Source organism: Triturus cristatus, chromosome 12, assembly GCF_964204655.1.
Source record: "Triturus cristatus chromosome 12, aTriCri1.1, whole genome shotgun sequence".
NCBI classification, from domain to species: Eukaryota; Metazoa; Chordata; class Amphibia; order Caudata; family Salamandridae; genus Triturus; species Triturus cristatus.
Genome location: NC_140595.1, coordinates 285,247,738 through 285,270,162, shown reverse-complemented (window position 1 = coordinate 285,270,162; position 22,425 = coordinate 285,247,738). Strand labels below are relative to the sequence as shown.

The 22,425-nt window shown below is 44.0% G+C and overlaps 1 protein-coding gene across 6 annotated transcripts in view; it reads right to left on the bottom strand.

Annotated features, from left to right (window-relative positions):
• Positions 1-22,425, bottom strand: part of LOC146775882 (death-associated protein kinase 2-like) — a 668,281-nt gene that overhangs the window by 431,458 nt on the left and 214,398 nt on the right. For all 6 annotated transcript variants that reach the window (XM_085639575.1, XM_085639576.1, XM_085639574.1 and 3 more), the window contains exon 3: positions 202-261. The gene's annotated coding sequence lies outside the window, so the exon portion shown is untranslated. The remainder of the gene's footprint in view (positions 1-201; positions 262-22,425) is intronic.

Genomic DNA, 22,425 nt, shown 5'->3' with positions numbered 1-22,425 from the left:
CGCAGTTGGAATGAGTCATAACCCCCAAGTCGTGCCCCACCCCCCCCAGGGTCTAGACCCTTGTTGTTTGAAGTGGCTCACAGAAGTACTTTTGCAGTGACTTAAAATGAAGACTCCTTTATCGGCATACATTAAGACGTAGTGAGAAATACTATATTAATGTATAAACCCTTTTTAATATAGATATTATCTATTACTCACAAAAAATGAATCTTGGTCAGTGCACTTTCATGAACAGAGTTTCAAGGAAGGAAGGAGAATCTGAAAAAGAAAAGGAGACATGAAAATGGATTAAAATGGAGCTTGAAAATCCATTTGTTGTAATAAATATGGGTGTTTCCAGATATTAAAAGCAGCAATGCACAAAGCAGCAGCATGTGGTTGTTGTGCCGTTGTGGAAAGAGAATGTGGTGATAGGTGGCAGAATCTCCCATTATTTTTAAATTCCTAAACACGTGCTTCCGCTCTCATATTAGAAAGACAAGGATTCACATCTGTATTAATAAACCAGCACTGGCAAAGTCAATAAGTCTGGAATTGGCTACCAGCCTTCTAGGATTTTTTGTTTTGTAACAGTTCTTGCAAAACTTTATTGTTTGGTAATATGCCAGGCTTTCATCAATCTTATAAAAAAAATTGCTACAGGCAAAAACGTTTTTTGGTCTCAAAAAGCCACACATTACTATAGTACTCCCTAGCTCTGAATGAACTACTTTGTGTGCAGATGTGTTCCTTGTGAAAAGGTGGCATGCTGTAGCTCACAGTGAAGTCACAGTGAAGTCAGCCAACACCTGAAATGGGCGGATACATTGCCCTTTAATGCATGCTGGAATGGGTTGTAGAAAAATGATACTTACACCAATCACTGACTAATGGATGAAGTCTGGCCCAAAACCCTTTAAATAACTATGTTATACTCATAATTTTAGTAAAATTAAAAGGTCTTGGCTAACAGAGACCTAGAAAAGTAAATCAGTTAGTCATTGGCTGCAAACCTCTTGCTTTTGAGAGAAAGAAAGAAAGAAAGACAGAAAGAATAAAAGACAGAAAGAATAAAAGACAGAAAGAATAAAAGACAGAAAGAATAAAAGACAGAAAGAATAAAAGACAGAAAGAATAAAAGACAGAAAGAATAAAAGACAGAAAGAAAGAAAGAAAGAAAGAAAGAAAGAAAGAATATAGGCAAAAAAAGATACAATGAAAAACTGAAAGAGAGTAGAACGATGATAACTTAATACAGAACAGTTACAAATGGACAAAATCTATAACAGCATTCTCAGGACATTGAGTCTGATAAAGATGGAGTGAGCATCAGAAGCGTCCTGTTATCACATCAGGCTCTAAACACAAAGGCAACACTAAAGTAATTGGGACTCATTGTTTTATGGTATTTATTTTTTAAACATTTCTATTTTATTAGTCTATAATTATCTTTTGGTAGTTTGTTTTATCTGTATTATTCCACACGTTTTTATATTTTGTGAATAAATGACATAAAATCATATGTTTCCACATTTATATAACTGATAAACGTGCTCACATACTTTGCCTGCCGCATTTTGGCAAATCAAGCTGCCAAATATAACAAAACAGTACAATCACAGGTAAATATTCACATTATCCTTCAAATATATGTTAACAATATGCTGCTATTTAAGGATATCTCGTATTTAACTGCACGTGCAATCTATTTACTCAGCTGCTGGCCGGATATTCAGCAAAGACAATACAGACTATCACTCAAAAGAAGCGCAATTTTCAGTATTTTTCCACTTTTAAAAGTAACTACAGACTGGAAACAGGCTGTTTTCGGTTTGTATTTTACTTCAAAAATCAGTAAAAACTGAAAACTAGGAGCCTTGAGTATAAAGTAAAAACAAAAACACTGGCAATGACGGGATCTAGCTTGCGTGCGCATGTGATCCTTGTGAGGGAGCACAATGCAGTCACTCAAAGTGAAATTAACCAGTGGCTGAAGTAGGCTGATCAACTTCCCCATGCTAAATGCTGTAGCGGGCGGGGCTGAAGCAAAAAGTGAATGGCACAACAACTAACAAAAGGATGACGAGAGGTGACCGAAAACCCCTATATGAAGTATATCATACATAGTTTAGTCAAATCTAAATGTCTTGGCTAACGCCGGACCCAAGATCAGTAGAATGAAATCTCATGTTTTGCTATTTTTTTCTGAAAAGGATGTTGAAGAAAGGGGAAATGTGTTAATAAATGTACCCTTGTTTTAAATTTGAGGTCGGCTATCCATAATTGTCTGAGACAAGCTCGAGTGGAAACTGTTTTCTCTAAAACAAACATGTATTAAACCCCAGGAGTAGTAGACATTCTTAGCATGCGTAACCACCTTAAAAGTAACCACTATCTTTAGTGTACTCCCATCAATCGATGTTTTAAAATCTTCCGACAAGCAGTTATCAAATTTTTCAAATGTCTGTCTTTTGTTTGGACCCTCGCGGCTACCAACTCCATGACCCTCCAGGACACCGTATGGTTAGTCCTACTCACCACAGCGATGCCATGCTTGTCTTTCATGTAACTCATTTAGGAAAGCAGCAGGACTCTAGGGGTACGGTACTCCCATTTAGGAATGGAATAGGGCCCTCAACTGCACCTCAGCCATCTTACTCCATCCCGGATGATACCCAACACTGAGGGTTGGATTCAGAACACTCGACTGAGCTTCATGTGCCTCTTGCTAGACCCATCAATAACGATCAGGGTCTGTCCTCCCTATTGTGATAATATTGCTTAAATATACATTCAATAGCACATGGTTTGCAACACATGAATACATCACAAATAATATTATTGATTGCATGGCAAAGGAGATTGTATTTGGCGCCAGCAATGACGTCTTTGATGCTATCCCAGATATATTTGGGGGATAATAGAATAAGATAGGTTGCCATCGGTCAAGTTCTTGTTGATTCAATGCTTCCTTTGTAGCACATGTGCTTCATAACAACAATGACTACACATTTCCGTCAGTGGACACTGAGGGTGAGACTTCTGGTTGGCTGAACGCATACAGAACTCTTCGAAAGCAGAACTATAAAGCTCCGCAAACTGATGAGACAATTAGACCATTCCACAACCATGGCTGTTACTAGGTACTGTGTGACATCTGGCAAAGGGGTTTGTGTTTGCAAAAGGCAAGTACACATTTTTTAACACATTTTCACAAATGGGACTTTTGAAAACCAGAGTTAGAGAGGTGATGTGGAGATATAGCAACAGACAGAGAAAGGTAGAGCTAGAGAGACAAAGTGAAAGAATTATAGGGGCAGATTCATGAAGACACAGTTACAGATAAAAAAATAGGGAGATATACAGACTGTGTGAGAATCTTCAAGACCCAGAACGTTCAATGCAAACGAATGATGAATGTGTATATTCCAGACTAGCTTTTTAGATTAAACTATATTATTACTATTTTTTTATCAGTAGGTATTGACAAGAAAAATGAACAAGTGCATCACGCTGTCATAAATGAGCAGGAATCTGTGTCACATGTACAATCCCCAAAAGAACAACATTTGAGTCACAGCGTGCTGCCTCTGTGTTTGGATGGGAGTGCGCTGCCTCAGTGTCCATTTGACTATGTGGTGACGTGTACGGTCTCCAAAAGAACAATGTTTGATTGGAGCATGCTTGATTATGTGGGGACAATGTTTGGTTCGGAGCGCACTGCCATGGTGTCCTTTTGATTATGTGGGAACAATGTTTGGTTCGGAGCGCACTGCCATTGTGTCCTTTTGATTATGTGGTGGCAATGTTTGGTTCGGAGTGTGCTGCCTATGTGTACATTTGATTTTGCATTGACAATGTTTGGTTTGGAGTGCACTGCCTGTGTGTCCATTTGATTATGCCACACCAAGAAGATTAAGTAGGCTCCAGAAACAAAGGGCGTAGAAGGTGCACGTCGGACTCTCTGTGGCAGTCTCGCTTATATCCACTTCCCCTTTCCCCTTTCCCCCCTGCTGGTGTGTTGTAGTGAAATTAATTAGGCATACCCGACGCAGTGGTGGAGCGGAATTGGGAGCTACTTCGGTTTCTGTGGAATTCGCAATCTTGTATCCTGACGAGAATCAATGTCTCTTCAAGCTCCAGATCACAAATCTGTCCAATAGCCCAAAATCAAGTTAATAGAGATTCCCAATTTTCGATCTGGAGGCGCGAGGCATTAATAAAACTAGCATTATGCATCAGCACAGCAGACCCTTAAACAATCATTGGCAAACAATAGGTTTTGTCTATGTGAGATCTATTGGCTTAAACATTTCATAGCAGCACAGGTTGCTGTGCAACATGGCCTAAATAAAAATAAAAATGTTTTGACGCGGCTAGCGTTGAATACATCATAGGGCTTTGTTTTTATCTACTTACAGCCATGTTCTATGGCAGCCCATGCCACTATGCAACATGTTTAAAAAAACATTGACTAGTCCAATTGATTTCCCATAGGCAAAAACGATTGGATTTGCTAATGCTTGTTAGTTATGACAGGTCTGCAGAGCTTGGGTAGAATACCCGTTTATCATGAGCTGAACTGGAACACAGATGTAGTTATGTTCTTGGTGATGAGATACGTTTCTGAAGCAGCTCATATTTGGTACAATGTAATAAGTGTCCAGAAAAGGTCTTAAAACAGCAGTACCAATTGCCTACTTTTACTTCTCAAATTGATTCAATAGGACCATGTAGGGCTACAATAAGCAATATGAGGGTAGCAGGAGACCCGACAGACTGAGAATATGGCACACGGGAAGCACAAGAGACCAGGAGAGTCGACTAACTTTGGTCACGGTGGGGAACTTAGGAAAGGTGGTGCCAGAGAGGGATGGAGGGAAGCTGGAGATCGGGGTAAGAAATGCTGGAAACAGACCAGCACAGGTAGCACTCGAGAGAGATCCATGCAAGTCTGGCTGCTAAGGAAGTCAACGATATGTGGCACAGCAATTAATGACAATGAAAACATGCAGAAGGCTGAGGAAACAAACTGGAAGGCAGTTATATAGTGTGAATGTCAAAATCTAAGCTGCAAAGCCAGTGTTAAGTATGGGCAGAGGACCCACCATACACCATTTCTCACTTCCCTGTTCAATGCAGAAGGGAAAGTAAAGTTATTATGAGTAATCATTTCACTTACTGTGATGACACAGTCACGGTTTCACAACTGGTGATGTCAAGTATCGTGTGACATCATTTTTTTATTTTTATTTTACAGAGTTTTTATATAGCGCGAACTTGACCCGAATCGGTTATCAGAGCGCTTTACATAGCACCCGTTGCATTACACGACGACACATTCATTTTTTTTTTGTCAGGCACAGGGAAATTAAGTGATTTGCCCAGAATCTCAGGATGTTCAGCGTCATTGCCGAGACTCAAACCCAGTTCCTCAGATTCGATGTTGACCGCCCTAGCCGTTAGGCCAACTCCTCTCCCCAACTTTCTGCCATGTCACTGGGTCAATGGTCATGTGATGTCATAGGGCGTGGCTCTCAACCTCAAAGTTTTAGAGGTATGCATTTGTGGATCAGAGTATGGTTTACAGGTCAGCACAAGCACACTCTCACTAACCTTGGGAAGCGTCACCCCATAAATGAAAGGGTAAGCTTCCACCACTGCAAGGCTTCATGGTGGTGGGCGTGAAGCAGCAGCGGCTCCCTCACTAAGGTGGGGGAGCGTCGCCACACTACTCTGAGCAGTGCAAAAAAGGAAAAATGAAATGATAACACAATGTTATTATCATTTTATTTTTCAGTGCGGACTTGGAACCAGGTTAGGGTGGGCCGGGGCTGTGCTGTCAGAGCTGGGAGAGGAAGAAATATGTGCACCATAAGTCAGTGGCGTACCTAACGTTTAAGGGGCACCCTGCAATGTCCGATCCGGATTTAAGCCGGGGCGCTCAGACCGGAGTACTGTGCTGAAGGGGCCCCCTGCAGTTAAGGGCCCCCCGCACCACGGGGGATGTGGGGGCCTGTGTTACGCCCCTGCCATAAGTGCGGATGTTAGTTTGGCAGGCTGTCTTGAACTGGCCAAACAGGCATGCGCACTTAGCATTTCTCCAATAGGCTGTGTTGCACAGCCCGGTGGAGAACTGTCCCTGGCACTCAGATTAATCATGCCGCTGCTGTCATGCTGGCGACAGCAGGGTCATGATTGGGTCAGGGGAGTCTGGAAGCCAGGCCCGGCTCCAGGAACTTTTATTTGGGTGGGCCAAGGGTGTATTTGGGTGGGCCACTGCAGGCCCCATTTGTCTCTTATATGTCTCGCCAAACCTGATTCCTGGCCCTCCTTTATCTCTTCTTAGTCTTACAAGGCTCAGTAAAACGCACTCTTTTCTAAATGTCTTTCTAAATGTTATAACTCTCAAAAAGTTTATTTTTTTCATGTACTGTCCCTTACAAGGGTTTGGTCTGGAGAAGCACAAACTCAGGATTTAAAGTCAGTGGTTGGGGGTTGGCTTTACTGATAAAAATGTATAACTGCCCAAACAAATTCTTTTTAGCAACATAAGAATAATGAAAGGCTGGAGAAGTTCCAACTTTTTCACAACACAAAAAAGGTGAAGTTTGTATGCATCTCTTTGATGATAATTCATAGGTCACTGTCCTATGTTAGGATAGTAACATCTGAACTGCAAGTAACACGAGGATATCTGTGACAAAGGCAGTAACCCACTGAGCTATCAACATAAAATTCAGTTTATCTGCATTTAAAAACTACCAACAAACACATGATTGCTCTCCAGCAGGATCAGAAATCACCAGTTATCTAACCATATTTTATTGTTGTACATCGGTGTCAGATTCATTGCCAGGGCGAAGGCTCATGTTTGGGTGGGCCAGGCTCATGTTTGGGTGGGCCTGGCCCACCCGGCCCACCCCCTAGAACCGGGCCTGCTGGAAGCCTGTGTGCTTCTGTCCGTGCTGCCGGTAGGAGAAGAGGCATCAGGCGTTTAAAAGTACGTGTTCCTTTTTTTTTTTTTTGTAACACCCCCACCCGCTCCACAACCCTTCTGCGTGAATATGTGCGGGGCATTAGAAAAAAAAAACAGAACCAGCTGAAAGCCAGCTTTGACCACCTCGGCCTGACTGTCCAAAGCAGTCAATCTGAATCAGCCTGGTACCCATGCTCCTCCAGCTCTCTGGTGCCTGCCTGCGAATCGGGAAGGTAGCTGTCCGACTGCCCACTTTGGCGCTCCCCAGACACAGTTTATAAAGGACAGAGCTCTTGGCTGGGTGCATCTTTTTCTTTCAGGGAAAAGCATGCAAACCCTGCCGTGGTAGCCAAGAGTTGCTGTCAGAAAGCACGGCCAGTGGCTCTCCCGGTTCGACACTTCTCTGTCTCCCTGCACAATAAATTAAATAGTGAGTAAGGTATATGGTGGTTGCTGTATATTTCACAAGCAGGACACAGACGGCGGTAGTGCTTTCCCGGTCTCTCACAAAACGGGGCAGTGACTGAATAATAATCAAGCATTGTGTTTTTTACAAGTTGTGCAGCTGCGTGAGCTCCTATTCAACATGCCATTTAGTTTTTTTTAAAGCGCTATGATGTGGTCAGCATTGACAGCGCTATAGCCCTTTTTCCCCCCTTTAGGCTATGTTGGGGGGGGGAGGGGTTGGAAGGGTGTCAAGCAATACGAAGGGGCAGGCGGTTTGGGGAGAGACACGGGGAGGGTGACAGCACTGAGGGTGGGGGAGGGTAGGAGGCTGACACCATGGGCAACAGGAGGAGCGGGTGGGGTGAACGTGAGGGACTGCAGATGCGTTCATTCGCAAAGAGTGCATGTGGAAAATTAAGAAAAGAGTGTCTGCAGCCAGTGGAAGGACAATGGCCACAGGAAGTAGTACTTGCTCCACAGCATGGACGATGAGATAAACCCAGGAGGAAGCCGGAGGCCAGGAGGAAGCCTTGACCAATAAGAACAAAGGAAACCAGAGTGATGTGGGAGCCAATCAATGGTAAATAATGGGTGGGGTCTCATTCCCTTGATAGGAATTTGTTTTTCATTCCAAGAGATTTCACAGTGCAGGCGAAACCTAAAAAGGGAAGAAAGCTTTAGCAGTTGTCACCATTCCAGCGACAGTCACATCCTTACAGCAAGCTGTGGTTGCCTCTGATGGTGTACAAAAACATATATTTCATTTTTTGTTGTGCAGTAATCTATAACAGAATGTATTATAGACTGAGTTCGGGAAAATTTATTCAATTCAGTTCATTTATTTCGGATTGAAAATCCTTAAAATAAAAACATAAGTAAGAAATTAAAAAATAAAAGTTTATAAAATCATATCATACTAATCTCCGCAACATTGGACTCAACAAGAGATCAAGAGGCCAGGAATTCAGCTTGTAAAAGATTCGGCGAATCGGACTAGGAAATATCACATATGTAGCAAAAGTACTATGGATACAGTGTACAAATTCGCCTAGGAAATATCACATACTAACAAAAGTACTATGGATACAGTGTACAAAACAACTTAGAACTTGAATAAGATTCAGCGAGCCAACCTAGGATATATCATGTAAGTTGAAAAAGTGCTACAGATACATTGTGTAAAACAGTCAAAAAATAAAATAGAATCAACAGAATAATAGTAATATTAGTAATCAAAAATATTCCTAAATAAAAACATCATTAAAAGCACAAAACCATACATAGAAGTCGTCAGAATGATAAGATAATGCACATCCAATGTTACAAAGTGCTAGCAGCGCAATGAAATAGAAAATAAAATTAAAAGTCCAATGCCAAGTATCAGTAATCCTCATAAAAAAATGATCAACATCAGAATCTAAAGATTTCCGTATAACCCATGCATAGGATAAAAATCTAGCAACACTGATGTAGACCGTTCCATCGGTATCAGTTCGCAAAATTCTCAGTGCAGTTTCATGTTGTCTAATTCCTAAGTGATGGCAAACAGGCTTTAATCCACTTCTTTCGAGGGGTTGCATAAGAAGTGCTGCAAAGTTTCAGTCTCAAATCTGCATGACCGACATGAAGTGCAATATTTCTCCCACGATCCTGATAGGATTATATACACACGCTTTTGATCACGTGTCCTTCAGTAACTACACGTAACGGAAGGGTACGAGCTCCAGATATGGACACTACATACAATTCATCTTTATAAAAACGGGTGCAAATATGAATAAACACAATTAGTACATTTCATTTTCTGTCTTGTTGGTTACGTAATTTTACGTTTTCCATACCTATGTACTCGCGCGTCTATTTACTGACGTCACGGGTCACAGAGTTTGATTGACCTATCCCGATCATTACTCTATCTGTCAACGTCACTGATCACATGCCCGCTGTGACCAATCCAGCTCTTCGCTTAACCAATGCGGAAGTATAAACTCACCGATCAACGTAACATGGCGCTAAACGCTGGGGATCGGGTCCAAGTAGTTTGGCAAGCGGAGCAGGACTCTTGACGAAGTAAGTTTGGGATCTTAGGACTAGTAGCTCAGGATACGGGCCCCAATTGGAGAAGGAATCTGCTTTAAATACATTCTGACTCCTATGCTCGAATACGGTATTTTTACAAATTTCCTCCTCCTCATATTCATTCTCTGGGGTCTATGTTAGGGTGTGACTACAGAGCTACTCCATTAGCCCTTCCATCCCCTGAGAAACGACAATCATCCGAAGTCCGGGTAAGAAAGTATGCAGGTGTGAGTGATACTTTCACAGTTACCCATAGGCGTTTTTAATTGTCACGCATGCTTTTAATTTCTGTGTTGAATCACAGATACGGTGAGAATGATGTGTGTGGGAGGATTCTATGAGAGTTTCTTTTCATTGATAGCATCCACTAATTGGCAATTGGTTTCAGGTAGAATGCGAGCAAATTCGCCACCGCACAATATATCTGACACGCTGATTAATTGTGTACAGATACAATGTTTGAGTGGCACATATGTGGATATAGCTGCACATTACTATGCCTTTTTGACCACCTGGCACGTATAGATGTGGCTTTGCATTTCCAAGCACGATTTCGAGACACTTCACTTTGGAAATACCCTTATGAAAACAGATCTGTACAAGTTGGATGTTTGTTTCTTTGTGTTCTCTTTTACAGATGGATTTACGACGCAAGACAGATTAATAGATCAGTCGTGCATACAAGGAGTAGCTACTCTACCCTTGTTCCTAATAAAACAGAATAGGGAATTCCCCATTCTGAATCCCAGGGTGGCCTCTTTTGCCCTGAAGAAAGTCCTGGACCTTTACGGCCATAATTGGACTGAAACATGTTGGCACTAGGGTCATAGGACCATAACACTCCTATATATACCCCTACTTTTATTAATTTTAATTAACCCAGACAGACCCAAAAATAAAGGGAAACTGGGGATCTGCCTGAGGTTTTTTAATCTTATAGCCTCCCTGGTCTGTAATTTCTTCAAAGAGCTCCCAACACTGTGGTTGAGCCCACCCAGACTTTTAGGCGTCGGGGTGACCCGATGATGAAGCATGACACCACTAGGGTGTGTGAGGGTACCTAAACTAAAAGGAATTGCTTCCTTGCTCACCTAGTGGTGAAGTTATAAGTTCCCTTGTTCTTCATATCATTCCATCTACGTGTGACAATAGTGACCATTGAATGGTTAGTTGGAGTAAAATTATTTGTGTAAGTGCAATATTTCTCACCCCAACAGAAGCAAAAGCTGTTCATTGGCAGGGTCCTATGTAGGGCCAGACTGGGATTGCAAACCAGCCCTGGTAATTATGTGCGACCGGTCTTGGTGTGGCGCAGGGAACGCTGCTGCGCTTTTGTTACAAGGAGCCGATTTTGCAGCACTAACCGGCCCCCACCGGTTCAAAACCGCCCCCACCCTTCCGGTCCACCGGGTGCTCGCTTTGGCCAGTGGTCCCATGCCTAAACTTAAGTACAACTGTTTAGCATGGGGACACGGAATCTTGTCATGGAAAGGTTCAAATGATGAATACATTTATGATCTAAGAATAGGTCCGTCAAGCTATCCGGCTTACATCTATCTATTTCCTCATTCCATACAAGACCTTTTAATTTCTCTTTGTTTGCGGATCTTGGCACTAAAACAGTGTCAGCAGGAGATTCCACAGACAGCAGCAAAATCATAGCTGTATAAAAATCTTTCAGCATATTCTAGCCAGGGAATTTTCAAATAACCATTCGATCGCAGTATTTCCATAGGCGGTAGCCTATAAGGGGCAAGCTCATCAGTAGACCACAATCTGTGCCAATAAAATAGGGACCTAACTTTGATTACTGAAGAAACCGGACACACGCCTGCCTCAAGTAGCTGAGGTAGCCGAGGGGCGTTCTGTGGGAGATTTAATAAGTACCTGCCATGAAGAAGGCATACTGTGTGAATGTTGTCTGTGAGGTCATACCTCACCCACAAATTTCATGCTGATGGCTGACACAGGATAGATCATTTTTGTACTAATTAGTTGCTATTACATTGTAAATAAATTGCTCTTCCTTACTGCAGACCTATCTTAGCCTGGCAATACCAATATAAATATAGAATCTGTCCACCAAGAGTGGCTGCATGTTGGTCCATTTGTTCCATGTTGCTGTCAAAAATTATACATAGACGAAACATAGGGCCTTATTACATGTCAGACGGAGTGGCATACCCAGATGGGATGCCATTCTTCAGAGTGGCAAAAGGCCAGGTGTTCCCTACCTGGATTTTCCAGGTGCAGAAACACTGTGCTCAATTCTTCCAGCTGATAAATCCAGCAGAGGACATTAGATGCAGATTGAGCTTAAAGCGGAACTGCCCCCAGGAACAAGCTCCTACCAAATACCCTACTGTGACACATGAGGAGCTTTCGTCTGCCAACTCACAGTCTCTCCTACCTCTGCTGCACTCCTACCTACTCGCCATGTCAAGTCACACAGGTGGTGAATGGGTGCAGATTTGTTCCCAGAATAGGGTCTTTATATCCAGTAATTCCAGGTCTGCAATTTATTCTAAATTCTAGGGATAAAACTCTGGCTGAGGGTGCGGAGACTGACCAGAATTGTAATTTCCGACCGCACAGTATCCCAGCTCCTATATCCGGGTCACTCAATCAGGCCCAAAGTATACAACTTCACTTATACTTACTGTCTCCCACCTGTGTTTGTTCCAATTGTTTATAGGTTTCATCAGAGACAGCACGTGCACTGTCACCTGCAAGTCATTTTTGATAGCTTACAGCGGGCTTAGACACCGCCCATTGTTTACCATTGATTCCCTTTATCATCACTCTAATTTCCTCGATTCCCTTTGTTTGGCGCATGCTGGATTTACCTCCACTTCATGTGTTTGTCCCTCCCCTGAACCATTGCCCAAGTACTTGTGCCCTTTCACTGCTTGCGCTTTCCAAGCTAAGTTTTTCTTTTAGTTGAATCACTCCATAAGAGGGAATGTGTTTGGAGATAGTCTCCCTCATGGGCATCTACCACATCACACTCTGTGTTGTTGCTTACCCCCCACAGTCCTCCCTGTGTTGTTGGTTGCCCTCTTCACCACTCCTGTCCCTCTCCGTGTTGTTGCTTTCCCTCTCCCTGTTGTTTCTTGCCCCCAACTCTCCGCCCATCTCTGTGTTGTTGCTTGTCCCACTAACCCTCTTGTCCTGCTCCATGTTGGTGCTTGCCCCCTCTAGTTCATCTGTTTCTCTCTGTGTTGTCGCTTGCCCCCTGAACCATCCTGTTCCACTCCATGTTATTGCTTGCCCCCTCCCACCCTCATCTGTTCCACTCTTTGCCGCCTTGTAACCCATTCTGCATAGTTGCTTGTCATACCACCCCATTCCACATTGTTGCTTGTTACTCCCCCCCCCCCTCATCCTTTGTTGTTGCTTGCCACTTCCCACCCTCATGTTACACCAGAAAAAACAAGAATGGACAAAGTCAATAGGTCGAGGCTATGCGACCTATTGGCTTTGTCAACGTTTTAGCCATGTTCCACAGCAGCACAGCTGCTGTGCATAATGCCTGAATGCTTTAAAAAAAAAAGAAAAGTACTATTATGTGGCCAGTACTGGCTGTATCATAGTGCTGTTTTTTATTGCTGGCGGGAGGGCGGAGCGGTAGGCATCTACATAATCCATGTTGGATGACCTCCCTCCGTTGAGATGCCTCCCACTCCACACTTTCCGCCAGCAACTGAAAGAAAATTGCTATGGCATGGCCAGCACTAAGCACTTCATAGCGCTTAAAAATATATATTTTAGGCATGTTGCGGAACAACCGCGCTGCTGTGAAGACATTGGCAAAACAAATAGCTTGCATAGGCAAGACATATTGGCTTTGCCAAGACTTGTTAAATTGCGTTACTGGTAGAAACAGGCATTTTAATGGCACACACCACAGTTCCAGGCCATATAATGTGAATTTTGCAAGCAGTATTTTATTTAAAACCATTTAACCAGATCCCTCTGTTCTTTGTGATTTTGCAAATCTCGTATATCCTGAAAAATCTTTGAAGTGCCCTCATGCCTGCACATTCCTTCCCGCTGTGCTTGTTTTCTTTGTTTCTGTAGTTGTCCTGGTAGGAGAGCTGCCTCTTCTCTCCTGTCAACACATTTGGCGACCAGCCTGCCTGCGGGGTCTTAAGAGGGGTACACATTAACCTCCTGCATGCTCATTGCTGTACTGCTCGAAGTTCTCCAACTCCCTGCTGTGGGCATTGCTTTGGGGAGAAACGAGAAGCCAGTACGTTTCTGTCTCTTTCTTTTGTTAAACTTTGCAGCACATTATGGTGACTGGCTGAAATAAACTGCACAAATCAAAGATAAGCAGATATCATTGGTTTTCAACTTTAAAATATGTGTTCCTGTAACTTTATCACTTTGCCATCACCAGTCCCCCTAAGAAAAACACAATGCAGCATTAGTAAGCCAATCTTTCTTTGTTTAGACTTTACATTATTCCATAGGAATGAAGAAAAGAAAGATATTAAAGTTTTAGCATCAGCGGTTGAGCTTGACTGTTCCCAGAAACTATAAAGAATCAACACTTTGCAGCAGTGCCAAGTCTCAAAAAGTGAGGCAAAGCAGCACAAAGTGTTGATAAACTATTTACTTTACAGCAGAAAACAGTTACTGCACTTGAAAGTAATCTGTAAAGTAACACGAATAGTGATTTTTGCTGCTTTGAATTACTTTCCATCACTGTGCATCAAAGGAACATCTCATTGGTTGTACATGGGGGTGCCTATGCTTTTAACCCTGGTTCTTGACGCTAAACCAACTAAAAAAGCTGAATGGGGCTTTGAGCCAGGTGCTAAGAAGAAGAAATGTTTTTATTTCTCCTAACTCTTCTGAAATTGCATTTGTACTGCATTGTACAGCACACACACAGCATGGGAGCATTTTTAGGTCTCGCCTGAGCCAGCGCTTTAGCGCTGCCCTGGCGAGAGCTATAGAAAACGGGGATTTGGAAGTGCAAACGAGTGCTTTTCAGGCCCCCAACTACAGTGCATGTGCGCCGGGCGCGCGCACCATTTGGCAGCCTGCGTGCACATTTCGCGGGCGCTTTGATGTTCTCAGTGAGCCGCGCGGCCACTGCGAACATCAAAGCGCCCGCGAAATGATTACTTTCACTTTAATGTTCGCACCTACTTGGCAGACTGGTTCTCTGTTGCTCTTTCCTCCTCTGCTCTCTCTCCTCAGAGTCCGTCCCTCCCCCTGTTGCAGCAGCTGGCATTACACGGGGGAGGGTGGCTCTTCGTGCCTACCAAAAAAAAAGCATTAGCATAGCCAATAGGTCTCGCTTTTGGGACCTTATAAGTATTTAGTTATGCAACTGTTCCATAGTTAAACACTTATGCTTGTAAGTCGTCTACGCATGGTATTTTGTAGTGGACCTCTGCTATACATCATACACCTCTTTGTAAAGGTGGTGTGTGGCACTAGGAAGCCTGACTGCACACCAGCAGAAGGAAACAAAGCAGCAGCAGAATATCTCAATAGATCTGGTTCTGAGATGCTCTCTCTCCCTAGCACAAAGTACTTTTGTTGCTGAGTTGCACAACTTTTATTAAGTCTCCCCCACATGTGCTTGCTAAATACTTAAGGTTACCAGATGACTCCTTCTCCTAAGGGACATCACTTTCCAGTCCTGGTCTGTCATTTAACAATAAAATGCATTCTTTGTAGTTCGAGTTCATGCCAGCTTAACAAATTGGAGTACATTTCAGATCTAACAAACATTGAAGCCAACACGCCTCGCATTTTCACTTCTAATGGAGTCCTATTGGCTACACAAATGATTTTCCCTATGTTGTGCAGATTCAGCAAAAAAGGGTGCAATGTAATTTTCAAATGTATATGTCATGACGTGGCTGCGGTTTTACTTTTTAAAATTTACAATTTCTAGCTGGTGGCTGCTCGACGTGGAGCTGTACATTAAAAACAATATATTTAAATGTGAATGAAAGATCGTTTTGTAAAAGAAGCAGCACAGCGACAGATACGCAGTTGCCAGACCACCCCAGTTTTAAGACTTCTGGGGTATGGGCAGGGAGAGCAGCAAACAACTGTGGAGGAGGGAGGAACACCTAGCAGGCGAGGGCAAAGGGGAGCAGTTACTTGAGGTGGGAAGCAGCACTCGAGGATGAAAGCAAGAAAACACATGCAGGTCCATGGAGTGCTAAAAGAAAAAGGAAAAAAAGGCAGTTCCATCAATGTGGGCAATAGAACGCTACAAGTTATCCAATCAAAAAGATGGTAAAGAACCTATGCTACAAGAGAGGAAAAGACAAGACCGGAAAGGGACGTCTTCAAAAAAGAAGCAAGCAAATGAGATTGACAAAAAGCCACTGTAAGTATTGGTAATGTCCACAATAAATCATCAAGACAAACAGCTATAAGAGGTCTGTAGGCGATGCCCATAAACAGCTGTTATTGGTAATACTAGAATTGAATATGGCACACCATATGACATAGAGCTATCTGGCAACCTTGACATAACGGCTTCATTATGCTAACAATGCTTTCCCCGACCCTTCTTCCTCCCTGTGTCAATATCATAGTACCAGCGGCAGCTGCTCCACTATTGCAGAGGGGCGGCACCCCCCCCCCCCCCTGCCAGCACCCTCAAAATGTAAAAATAATCTTATAAAAAAAAAAACAGGTTTAAAACCAGCTTTATTATTGTTTAATTTTTCTTGTGCTGAGTCTTGGAGGTGGGGCCAGGGGGTGACAGTACTGGAAGCTCAGTGATGAGCACTGTTGCCTGAAGCGGCCGGCCAAATCGTCATGCGCACTGAAGCTCTCTCCAACCCCAGCTGCGTTGCCAGGTTGGAGAGAGCGGGCACAGGCTCCCAGTCTGTCTGGGAGTACAAATTCACGGTGCTCGGGTCAATCCTGAAGCTCCTCACGCATTTGAGCACCTCCAGGATTGGCCGCAGGGCAGTCTGTAAGCCTGCGCCTGCCCGCAGTGGACAGAAGAGAGCAGAAGAGTGCGATGCTGGAAGGCGGCAGGTAGGTTTGTTTCATTTTTTTAATTTGTCTCCCTCATCCATCTTCCACCCCCTCTACCCCGCCTCTTTTTCCTGACATGAGCTACTCCTGCGTAGTACCATATGCAGGCCAATCAGCTACTTGTAACGGTAAACAACTAGTGAATCTTTATCAGAGTTGGGGGTTCACTGGCCTGTTGCCTCTCCCCTTCAGCGGTGTCTACGTAATGCATGTTTGTGCAACACATTCTAGAAATGAATAGTGTGGGATGTTATACTTACGTCATTATAAAAACTGTGCTAAATGTAATGAATGTAAATAAAAGAAGGCGCAGCAAAAATGCCACAAAAAGCAATAATTTGCAGCAAAATATTCAATTGTATGGTGAAAAATGACAATCTCCATGCCATAGTATCGTAGGGGTTCTCAAAATACGTTAAATTGGATATCACTACCTTCTTCTAACAAGCCTCACACTGGTTCAAAAATATCCTGAAGTTCTTATTCTACTAAAGCGCCTCTCTTTCAAAGCCTGGCACCCCTCCTCTCTCTCATGCTTTGTTTTCATCAAATACATGATTGCCTGGTGCCAGCAGTGCAGGAAATTCCTTTCACGTCTCCTCTGGTCTTCAAAGGGAAGGCTGCGCGCGCTGATAGCGAGCGTCCTCACTCATCAGCAAAACTGCTGAACTGCAGAAACAGCAGCTGGCCGTATCTGGTCTGCGTGCGTGCGTGAGCGTGAGCTCGTGCACGCACGGACACGTTAGACCGGGATGTGCTATTGGAGATGAAGCTTTCTCATGTTTTCTTCAGCTGAGGTTTCGTTTACGTATGACCGTAATTGCCAGTCCCTCTCCAACCATCAATCCAATAGAAAAGGTGCTTCTCCAAAGCATAATTATAGTACAGAAGGTCACAAAACACGGATCTATAAATCCAATAGAATCAATAGGATTTTGTGTTTGCAATCAAATGCGGAATTCCATGTACTGCACTAGTCAGCGTAAGAACGATATTTGCATTAATCAGTCTCTGCAAATTAAGGATTATAATTGTCCATTGAACTGAAGAGATGTATAAATTATAACATTAAAGACCAGGGTCCATAATGTATACAAAGTGCACTGTTCCTGCTTGTGTCACGGTGCACCTTTAAACAAGTAATGCGCCGTTCTCGGGATAGCCACAAACTCAAGCTGCCCTGAGGGCAGAAAATTCATGAAAGGTGGACCAGCTGTTTGAAGTAGCTGATTAGTAGTTCTCTGTGCAGTCGGCACTTCAACCAGGGCACAAAGATCCCCCTGCAGGCGGGTGCAGCGAGTGACTGCACCAGTCTGCATGGAGATATTTGGTGGATCCATGGGATCTTTTTTTCCATCACTCCACTCTTACAGTGGTCACACTCAGGCAGTGCACGGACTATGTAGGACTACCTTTTTGTGGCACCCGGTCAGTACGCCTCCTGACAAACTTTTTGCCTCTGATCAAAAGTCCATACCATGGCATAGGAGCGAGGCAAAGCGCTTCACTCATCATGTGACCATGCCCCCATGCCAACCTTCTTCGATCTGCAGCCCCTCAATTCAATTTGTTACGTCCTTTGCCCCTCGCCCTCGTTGAATGCGGAGACTATCCAAGTCTCTGGGATAGGTCATTGGACCAACCCCTGCAGGCAGCGATCTGCTAAGGAAACATGGCTTGCCGTATGGGTGAGGGGCAAAGGACGAAACAAATTGAATTGAGGGGCTGCAGATCGAAGAAGGGGGAGGTAAGCCCATCCAGGGCTGTCTGTTTGCGAGGACAGTCCCATTCAGGGCAATATTAGGATACACCCCAGATGGCGCCTGCAACAGCACAGTGAATCAAGCTCTAGACAGAAAATGACATGGTGATTGAACACCTTGAAAAGAGAGTCTGCAAAAAACCGGTTTGTATTTGGATGAGCATTGAGAAAGGCAATCGCCGAAACGCGTCTGCTCTTTGAAATAAACCATCATGAAACCCCATGAGTGCTGACACTTTCTTTTGGAAGTAGAAGCGTTTAGAAATATGAGAGTTCCACCCTCTCATGGAGCACCCACCCAGGAAGAGTTCTACTAGTGCCTGGTGGAGTTAGGAGATTATATATATATATATATATATATATATATATATATATATATATATATATATATATATATATATATATATAAGAAGCAATCCATCTGGGAGTTAGTCTTTTGTGAGGGCAACTTCTTTGATAGTATTTTACGGCTATTCCAGCCGGAAAGATACGCCGCCGCGTGAAATAGCGGATCGACGATGTCTTGAAAAGAGAGACACTGAATGAGCAGATGGAACTTTGGTGAGATGGAATATGTGCAACATATCCAATGCTGACATTTAATCAATCCACTTGGATTTTTAATGAGTTTATTAAATCGGCAACGGTACGCCCACTAAGGTTTAAGTATTTTGCGGGACTACCTTTACCACAATGCTTATTAGGCACATGATACCCACGAGAGGCAGGACCTCGCCCATGAGGGGTGGGCCCTTTCTAAAAGTTTAAAATGGGTGACTGCAACAGTGCCTTTTGCCTGATTTCTGGCTTGTGAGCAAGGGCGGAAAGGCCCGAAACGCGTAAGGCCGTACAGAATGGATTTTATGCCTGCTGTTTGAATGCGCTCCAGATCTCATTAAAGAAGCGACAATCCATCTGTGAGTGTGTCTTTTGTGAGGGCAACTTCTTTGATGATATATATATATATATATATATATATATATATATATATTAACTGAAAAAACCATAGGTTTCAGGGGCGTTATAGTTAGTTGGACATTTCACTAGTACAAAACCATAGAAATTCCCCCGTTCTAGTTAGTTCAGTGTCGGTGTAGTTTTACAGCTTGAAGATCTTTCTGGATTCACTATGCTGTGCATTATTCCGCGGTCTGGTGGTTGGGTCCGGAATCGCAGTCTTTCTTTTTTTTTTTTTTTTTTGTAGCCCAGGTGGGCGTTGACGTCCCACCATTTGGTGCACTTCTCGTGACGTCGTCCTGCTTCCTGCGGAAGTCCCACCTCGGGGCGCCATCTTTGGATTCTTTTTTTTTTTTTTTTTGAACCCTAGACAATTTTCAGTATTTCTTCTTAATCATATCCTTTCTCACATTTCTTTTCAAGTCTCTTTTTGTTCTCCATTCTCTGTTTTTCCCCCCTCTTCTCCATCCTCATATTTCTGGCGGAGGTGGGTGGGTTCGCTAGTGAATCCAGAAAAATCTTCAAGCTGCAAAACTACGCCGACAGTTAAGAAACTATTCGTTTTGCAGCGTGAATCTTTCTGGATTCACTATGCTGTGCATCGATTTTGTAGCGGTTTGTCATCTTTGTGGTGGCTGGGTGGAAGATGAGCATTGGTCGTTGAATATATGTTGAAGCACCTTCTGTCCTACTTGTGCTTCCTTGTTCATTTGTATATCCACGCAGTAGTGCTTAGTGAACGTGTGCACTTAAGCCCATGTTGCCGCCAGGCATATGTCTTGAATGGGTGTGTTTGCCAGAAAGGCAATTGTTGCTCCTTTCTTCCTTGTGGAGTGGGCCCGTGCCCCTTCCGATAGTTCTTGCCCTGCCTGTTTTTGGAAGAACTGTATCGTCAGTGCGATCCATCGCGCAATGGTGCCTTTCGTTACTGGTCTACCCAGGAAGCTGGTTGCGAAGGACACAAAAAAACTGCTTAGTTTTCCTGTGCTCCTTGGTTCTCTCGAAGTGCATCACCGCCCTTCTAGCGTCTAGAGTGTGCAGTGCCCTTTCTGCGCCTGTGGTAGGGTTCTGAAAGAAGCTTGGTATTTGTATTGTCTGGTTCATATGGAATGCCGACACCACCTTCGGCAAGAAGTGTGGGTCAGTTCTCATTACGACTCTGTCCTTGTGTATCTGGATGTAAGGCTCTTGCAGCGTTAGCACTTGCAGCTCGCTTACTCTGCGCAGTGAGGTTATTGCCACCAGAAAGGCTGTCTTCATTGTTAGCATTTGAAGGGAGGCCTTGTGGATGGGCTCATAGGGCGCCTTCATGAGTTCCGTTAGGACTAAGTTGAGGTTCCACGCCGGTGGCGGCATCCTCTTTGGTGGCGCTATCCTTTTTGCCCCCTCCAGGAATCTCTTTAAAACTCTTGATGTAAAGAAACTTTCACCCGTCTCACCTCGTGTGTAGGCAACAATCGCTGCGAGGTGTACCCTTAGTGAGGATGAACATAGTTTAGCCCTTAGTAGGTACGTGAGGTATCTCAGCACCGTTGATGCCTTTGTCAACTTATTTTGCAGTTTATTTTTCCTGCACCAATGTGTGTACCTCTTCCATTTTTCCCCATAGCATTTCTGTGTCGTTGGTCTCCTTGCCTCCCGGAGCACTCGCATAGTGCTTTGAGGTAGCTTAAGGTGTGCAAACTCAATGTCTTCAGGAGCCATGCTGCTAGGCCGAGGCTCTCTGGCTCTGTGTGTAGAACCTCTCCGTTCTGCATGGAGAGTTAAGTCCTTTCTTTTGGTGAACTTGTGTGGTGGTCCCTGTACCATCTCCACTATTTGTGAGTACCAGGTCTGTCTTGCCCACTGTGGTGCCACTAGGATCAGCATCATGTTGCTGGTCCTGCACTTGTTGAGTACCCTGTGTATCAGTGGTATTGGTGGAAAAGCGTAGGCAAATGTTTTTGACCAGCTTATCCATAGGGCATTCCCCTGGGATTGTTTTTCTGGTTGTCTGGATGCGAAGTTTTGGCATTTTGCATTCTGGTGTGTTGCAAACAGGTCTATTGTCGGTGTACCCCACTTTCTGAATAGCCTTTGTGTTTCCTGTCCATTGAGCTCCCACTCGTGGGATGCTGAAGTCTGCTTGCTGAGCCAGTCTGCTTCCACATTGTCCTTCCCTGGTAGGTGTATGGCCAGCAGGTCTATTTTGAGTGGGATGGCCCATCTCCAAATCTCCTGTGCCAGGTTGGATAGGGGGAATGATTGTGTTCCTCCCTGCTTGTTGAAGTAGAACATCGTTGTTGTATTGTTCGGTTGTATCAACACCTTCTGGTTGTACAGTTTTTTCTGGAAGGCTTTCAGGGCTAGGAATACAGTCTTCAATTCCAGGTAGTTGATGTGTCTGATCGAATCTGCTGGAGTCCACAGACCCCTCACTTTGAGCATGTCCATATGTGCTCCCCATCCTATCTGGGATGAGTCTGTGGTGATGGTCACCGTTGGGCTTGGTGGTGTCAAGGGCTTCCCTATAGTTATGTTCTCCCTGTTCCACCATGCTATCTCTTCTTGCACAGCGTGCATTACAACCACTAGATCCTCCCAACTTCCGCTTGCTTGTGACCATTGCTGTTGCAGCCATTCCTGCAAAGGCCTCATGTGTAGGCGTACATTGGGAACTAGGTGAATGCATGACGCCATCATCCCCATGATTTTGCTCGCTGTTCTCATTGTCAGAGCTTCCCCATTCTGGTAGAGGTGCGTCTCCTTCAGCAGGGTCAGTGTTCTCTTGTCGCTGGGCATCACTTTTTTCTGTAAGCTGTTAATCTGTGCCCCCAGGAAGATCTTCAACTGTTCTGGTTCCATTGAGGATTCCCCCCAGTGTATTGAGAATCCCAGCTTCATTAGTGTCCTCGTGACCCGCTGTGCGTGTTCCTCGCATCTTTCGCGTGAACTTGCCTTTATTAGCCAGTCGTCGAGGTAAGGGTACACATGAAACCCTTCCCTCCGCAGGTACGCTGCCACTGCCGCCAGGCATTTTGTGAAAACCCTTGGTGCGGACTTTAGCACGAATGCCAAGGTTGTGAATTGGTAGTGTTCCTTGTCGATGGTGAACCTTAACAGATTTTTGTGCTGCCTGTTCATTGGGATGTGCAGGTAGGCATCTTTGAGATCCACGGTGGACATGAAGTCTCCATCTCTCATTTGCGAGAGTACC